Genomic DNA, 7,866 nt, shown 5'->3' with positions numbered 1-7,866 from the left:
GTTTCTGAGGCTGTAAATCTTTATAGGAGCGGAAAGCTTCATCTAGCTCCCTTGCAGCAGCTGGTAGATTTGAACGGCTCATCTTGTGGTTAGCAATTCGACGTGTAATCCACTACACTGCTAGGGCTCCGCAGGGTACATAATGCATACCCCATAAATATTACCAATACCAATTGTCCTGGACTTGCTTCTGATGGAAGGCATCACCACAGGCATCAAAGCGAAATAGTGCTCCGGAGGGAGAAGTGCAGCCAGAGCGCCCCCTGGAGGCCAGAATGGCAAACGTCGTCTCTCATTCTTCTCACATAGTCAGGAGGGACCAGTCTCTGGAGAAGGATATCATGTTTAGTAGGGCGGAGGGTCAGAGAACAAGCGGAAGACCCCCAGCGAGATGGATTGGCAAAGTGGCAGCATCAATGGGCTCAAGTGTGGCAACAGTAGTGAGGTTGGCCCAGGATCGGGCAGTGTTTCGTTCTGCTGTGCATAAGGTCACTATGAGTCGGTACCAACTCGATGGCACCTAACAACAACAAGGACAACATCAAACTTATCAGTGACTGCCCTTTTCTAGATCGCCAGGACTTCTTTTAAAGTACCTCTGGGTGGATGGAATCTACACCTTTCTGAAACAGCTTGAGTGCATTATCCATTGACACCCTCCAGAGATTTCCTATAGATGTCAGACTGATGATCCGACAGCAGAGCTCTTGGTAAACAAATGTTGTTGTTGTTAAGTGCAGTTGATTTGGTTCTGACTCATAACAACCCTAGATAGGGGTGACTGTTGGCACATAGCATGTGCTACATGGACGTCGGCCATCATTATGACTATTGTCTGGAGGAAAATCTACACTATCAAGTTTCTCTTCAGAATGGCACTAAGGTGTATTTCAGACTAGTTCACCATAACAAATCTGAAATTGGTGGTGGTGGTGGTTAAGTATCGTGGAGTCGGCTCCGACGCATAGCGACCCTGTACAGGGTTTCTGAGGCTGTAAATATTTACGGGAGCAGAAAGCCTCATCTTTGTCCCACAGAACAACTGGTAGTTTGTAACTGCTGACCTTAAGGTTCACAGCCTGATTCATAACTACTACACTACCAGAGCCCCTTAAATTAGCACAGTCTTATTATTGACTGGCATTAAATATACCCATTGCCAGTGAGTTGATATACTCCTAGTGACCCTATTTTCTTAGTCACCCTATAAAAGAGAATACAAGTGTCCAGTGAGGTTTCCTTCAAGGATACAGAAGCAGGTTGCCACATCTTTCTACCTCGGAGCTGCTGGTGGGTTTGAACCACCGACTTTCAGTTAGCAGCTAAGGGCTTAAATACTTTATTACCAGGGCTCTCTATGGCATTGAGAATACTCTTTCATATCCTGCCTAGCTAAGGTGCAGATCAAAATGCACTTAAACATTTGCTATTACTTCTATTCTGTATGATTTATAGAAAGAATACCCAGAGATGAGGAATGGCCGATGGGCAGCTGTAAGTATCCTCAAGGGGAGGGGCTGGGCTCCCTGGAACCTTGATTACTGATCAACAGCAAATGTTCCTATCCTTGTCACGTTCATTTACTCAAATTAGAAATACTAGTCAGAAAGCTTTCCTCTACACTTTATTGAAGGTGATAAGAGGTTAGGCATTGCTTGCTAACAGTGGTCTGAAGCTAGGAGACTATGTGTGTATGCATGTGTATGTGTGTGAAGTGCCATCAAGTCGGTTTCTATTCATAGCGGCCCTGCACAGGGTTTCCGAGAAGCAGCTAATGAGTTTGAACTGCCCACCTTGTGGTCTGTAGTCTAGTGTGTGTGTATGTTTGCGTTAAGTGCCATGGAGTTGGTGTGTACTCATCACTCCCCTGTATAGGGTTTCCGAGGAGCAGCTGGTAGATTTGAACTGCCAACCTTGTGAGTTTGCAGTCCAGTGCTGATCCTACAGCGCCATCCCAGAAGTCCATAGTGAACATATTTTCCTCTGTGCAAAAGTCTTAGCCGTTTCATGCCCCAAAGGACATATAGTGCCTGCTACATTATCCACCTCTAGGTGCTCTTCCAGTTTTAATACATGTTGCCCTTGGGTGGGGGGCCTGTCTAACTGTGGAATCTGAAGAAACAGGCCTCATTTCACCAACTCCATCATGAGAGACCCCCATATGAATTATACCAAAATTTGTATTACCTCAAAAGAAAAAATGTTTTTTCATCCTATGTATAATTCCTTCCATTCTTGAAAATGCATGGTTTCAATAAGAAAAAATAATTAAAAAAAAAAAAAAAACCACAGAAAAGAATTCAGACTTAAAAGGGTTAAAGAAGCTCAGGCAAGAAGTTGTTGAGATTCCGTGCTGTGAGTGCTGACTCATGTTCAGCCTCAGAAACCCTGTACAGGGTCGCTATGAGTCGGAACTGACTCCACAGCACAGAACCACCACCACCAAGATACTGACACAGAGAATATGACCAATAAATAATTGCTGACTACATCAATGAACAATGAGTAACATCAGCAAAATGAATCTTGGGCTGAAAGACTAATGAAGCAGCAAGTATTATTTCAAAGAAAACATTTGATTCTTTTAAGGCATTTTAAAGTAATGAGCAAAGAAAGTTCCAATTTCTGTCACTGAGAAACTGCCCAGTCATGTTAAACAATGACAACATCAGGGAAAAGACAGGTTGTAGACACACAACAGCATAATGCTTTGAGAAACAACAGCTATGCTTGGGACTTAATGAAGATGTTGTTGTTAAGTACCATGGAGTTGGTTCCAACTCACAGTGACCCTGCACAGGGTTTCTGAGGCTATAAATCTTTACGGGAGCAGAAAGTCTCATCTTTCTCCCATAGGACAGCTGGTAGTTTTGAACTGCCGACCTTGAGGTTAGGAGCCCAATTTGTAACCATTACACTACCAGAGCTTCTTAATGAAGATAGACAAACACAGTTATTAGGGAGGAGGAGTTGACTTAGAAATTCATCCTCTCTGCCATAAATTTCATCAAAACTATGGTTTGCGTTTACAGAATATGTGTGACATTTAAGACAGCCAGACAAAAACCAGTAAGGACTGTTAAAGGTGGTGGGATGGGACATTTGTTTTCTCACTACTCCCAAGGAAATTCCCTACTATTTTCCAGAGTACAAGATGGTCCACAGAGGATTTATTTAAAATCAAAGAGCTTTTAAGGACAATGAGGCACAGTTCTGGGTACATTCCCTATTGTACTTATCTTAATTGCTAAAACAGAAATTCTCAAATGTGGGGACATTACAGGACATTTAGACTCTTGTTATTTCTAAGTGCCATGGAGTTGGTGTGTACTCATCACTACCCTGTATAGGGTTTCCTAGGAGTGGCTGGTGAGCTTGAACCACCAACTTTGTGATTCAAACTGACCTTGCAGTCCTAGACTCTTAGTAAAGTGGAAATAATGATCAATTAAAACTTAACATAACCACAGAAGGTTCAACAAAACTAGTTGACTGCAGACAAAGATGAGACTTTCAGCTCCCACTAAGAGTTAAAGCCTTGGAAACTCTATACAGGGTTACTCAAAGTCAGAAGCACCTCAACAGCACTTAACAACAACAACGTACTAGTTGGCATGTGAATAAAAGCAAGCACCAACAGTTTGGGAAATTTTTATGAAGAAAAATGTCTAATTCTAACTCCCCTCCTCTCTTCTGGATTAGGAATATACTACTATTGTCTGAAGCTTTGTTGTTGTTAAATGCTATGGAGTTGGTTCTGATGCATAGCTACCCAGTGTAGGGTTTAGCTACCCAGTGTAGGGTTTCCTATATTTTAAATCTGCAGGGGAACTGACAGCCTCATCTTCTCCCATGGAGCTCTTGGCGGGCTTGAGCTGCAGACCTTGTGATTTGCAGTCCAGTGCTTATCATATGGAATCACCATGTTCCCATTGTTTGAAGCTAGCTGTCAGATATTAGAGTTAGGGAAACACATACTTTAAGAATCAGTACCCTAATGCTAGGACACTGATGAACCTCACAGACTGGGATTCTGCGACTCTGAAAGGTAAAGAAGTTAAAATCAGAAAGAGCCTACATTAAAATGGGCAGCATGTACTAGGTTACCTCCGGAGAGTATGCCAGCTCATTTGGTGGAAACAAATAGAGATTAATGATGAAATGCGATTGTTTCCAGGGTAGCGTTAATTTTGCAGCAAACTGCTTTTGAACAACTCACCCCACCTCACTACAGGCTGCTTTAAATGCTGAGTCCACCATCAATTTCCCCCTCCTTTTCTCAAGATGTCAACGAACTTGGGAAATGTACACATGGGACACTTGTCTTCTTACCTTTCTTTATGGGTCCTGGAAGCTTCTTGGGGACTGCTTTAGATCAGGGGTGGGGAACATTTTTTTTTTTTTTTTGTAACATCATTCAAGGCCATACAAAATGATCAATTTAAAAATTAGCTTGCTATATTTGGTCAAACATTGAATTAACTCACCCCTAATGTGATGGTCCACCAGCTGCTCCTTGGAAACCCTTTACAGGGTCACTATGAGTTGGAGTCAACTCGACGGCACTTAACAACAATTGATAGCTTCTCAGAAACCTTATACAGGGTCACTATGTGTCGGAACCAACTCGACTGTACTTAACAACAACAATAGTGCGACGGTTGGAACTGTGGTTGCCTTGGCGGGGCCAGACCAAATGATTTCATAGGGAGTCCTGGTGTGACGCCGTAGGACAAGCACTCAACCACAAGGTCGGTTTGAACCATAAGGTTGGTGGTTCAAACTCATCAGCCGCTCCTTGGAAACCCTGTATAGGATCACTGAAGTCAGAACAGCCTCGAAAGTACTTAACAACAATAAGGCCCAAGGGTTGGACGTTGCCCATCCCTGCTTTAGATTCTCAAGAAAAAACTTACACAGACCGGTCATTCACAGGATTCATCTTGGTTTTCTATTAACGGACTTTTAACATAATTTTATTTCATACTCGAAGAAAACAAATTCTTATCCCAGACAAACGTATGGCTTGTGTAAGTGTTCTCATCTATGATGTCTGGAGAAATTCTTTTCCTCAACCTTTCTAGATGCTTCTTGGAATTTTTCTAATCATCTGACTTTCAAGACTCCAATAGGAATGTGTAACTCAGTTATCCTGAACACTTGGACTCCCCAAGTTGATGGAGCCCAGAGCTATGACTTTTAGTTCTTCCAGAGAATCAAATAAAATTTATGGAAGCTCTCCTCAGAGAATTACCCACATGGACACACACAACTTTTATATACAATTATATACAACAGGGATACTCACAAACTGTTTTGCTAAATACGCAGCAACAGAAGAAAACAAGGTGAGACAGAAAGAGGTATTTCAGAGAAGGAGGCTTGTGTCATGGCTGGCAGGCATGGGGATAAGGCTGTCAGTGGTCTCTGCTAACACCATGAAGTCCTGTTTCATGGTGCCCATTTAGGGAAGGTGGTGAGCCTTCAGGGTGGGGGTGAACCTCTGCTTGTTTCAAATGTCCCTCCCACAAAGGGTTCCACACTCGGTCCTAGAAAAGACGCAAGGCCACTAGGCTGGAACCCTTTCAGTTCTTCCCAAGACAAACGTCTGCCTTTTATTTTCCCTAAATACTTGCCCTGTTCCCACCAAGAGAAGAAAGCTGGAGGCTCCTCATGGGTCCACTCCCTGGTCCTGCCCAAGGTTCTTTCCCCTCCCCACCACTTCCAGATAAGCACAGACCACCACGGACACCTGGTTCCCTCTAGCCCACTCCTCCTGGGCTTCCCAGACCTTGCTGCTCACCCAGTAGCTTTGAGGAAAGACCAGTGCGCTCCCAGTGCATGCCCTGTATAGCCTTCAGAGTGTGGCTGCAGGGGCCAGGCTGCTGGATTCTTTCAAGGAGACACCAGCCCAGCACAGGGTCAGAGCCTTCCTCAAAAGTCTAGAGCACCACTCTAGCTCCTCCCACCTCTTTTGAGCCAAAGGGGCAGGTGAATGCTCCTGTGTCCCTGCCCTCCTTAGAAGGAGGGAAAGAATGCAGTTCCCTTTTCAGGGACCTGTACATCCTCCATCCTGGCAGTATGTGAAACTGACCCAGAGGAAGTATTTGCAGAGGCATTTGGCATTCTGGATCCAGGAGAATTTGGGTCCTGTTGGCTGGGTCTGAAAATTTCTCCTGATGACCCACAATTCAGAGCACACAATTATAGAATAAAAGCAACTCCATTTAGCAGACCATGGCCTGATAAATTGGTTGTGACTCTTAGAGACATGCACTGAACTGTTAATACGAGTTCAGGGGTTCAGCCCACCAGTCACTCCATAGGAGAAAGATGGGGCGTTCTTCTCCTTCAGAGATGCACAGCATCAGAAACCCCTTACAGGGTTCCTGCATTGGAATCCACTCATTGCACTTACCAACAACAGAAGAGTTCTGTCTTCGCTGTATCCAAGATAGTCTGACCTTTCAACTAGTTTTTAAATTGTTTCTGATGATGTGTTTAGTTCCTTGAAACAGAACAAGGGGATACAAAATGAGGACAGGTGTGCCTCAGTGTTGTATTCTTTCACCATACATAATTAATCTGTATGCTGGGAAAATAATTGGATAAGCTGGACTGTACAAAGAAAATCATGGCATCAGGATCATTGGAGGAAGGCTCATTAACAGCTTGGGACATGCGATGGCAGAATCTTGTGTGCTGAAAGCAAAGAAGATTTGAAACACTTACTGATGAAAAGCAAAGACCATAGACTTCAGCATGGATTACACCTGAACACAAAGGAAGAAAGAAAGAAAAAATCCCCACAACCAAACAAACCCATAAGCAATATCCTGATAATAAAAAAGATTGAAGTTGTTATGGGTTTCATTTTACTTGAATTTCTTGACTGCTGCTTCCATGTCCATGGGCATGGAAGCAGCAGTCAAGAAATCAAATGATGCATTGCATTTGGAAAATGTGCTGCAAAGGATTTATTTAAGGTGTTAAAAAGGAAAGATGTCACTTTTCTGACTAAGGTGCACCTGACCCAAGCTATGGTATTTTCAATTGCCTGATATGCATAGAAAAGCCAGACAGTGAATAAGGAAGACCAAAGAAAATGTGGTGCTTGAATTATGGTGTTGGTAAAGAGTATTGAATATACCATGGATTTCCAGAAGACTGGATACATCTGTCTTTGAAGAAGTACAACCATATGCTACTTAGAAGATAGGATGGTAAGACTTTGTTTCATGCTCATAGGATGTTTTATCAGAAGGGACCAGTCTCTGGAGAAGGACATCAGTAGACAGTCCCCGGAAAAGAAGAAGATGCTCAGGGAAATGATTGACAGCCTTGCTACAAAAATGGGCTGAAACACAGAAACAACTGTGAAGATGGCACAGACCAGGCAGTGCTCCATTCTCTGGTACGGAGGGTTCCTATGAGGAGGAACTGACTTGAGGACATCTCACAACCATAACAATGGTGTGTGAAGAGCTTTAGTCTGGTTCCCCAGGACAAGGACATAGTCCTCAAGCCATCTAATTTCACACCATCCTCTTCCCTTCTTTCAGATACATTATCCAAGAAACTAGCACTCAGAATCACTGGCTTTGTACAATTTCTGCTCTGTCCATGAGGGGGTGCATGAACATTACCCCGCTACGTGTTGGCTTCTAGACTTCCATGCAATGGGTGACGTTGAATTCCTTTCTGCACTTCAATGTTGCTGTTGTTGCTAAGTGCCATTGAGTTGGTTCTGACTCATAGTGACCCTTTATAGGGCTTCTGAGGAGTGGTTGGAGAGTTTGAATTGTGGCCTTTGCAATTCAAACCTACTTTTGGTCTAGCACTTATTCTACAGAGCCACACCAGGAT

This window comes from Chrysochloris asiatica, unplaced genomic scaffold (assembly GCF_000296735.1).
Source record: "Chrysochloris asiatica unplaced genomic scaffold, ChrAsi1.0 scaffold00005, whole genome shotgun sequence".
NCBI lineage: Eukaryota > Metazoa > Chordata > Mammalia > Afrosoricida > Chrysochloridae > Chrysochloris > Chrysochloris asiatica.
Note: the sequence above shows the minus strand (reverse complement) of the source record.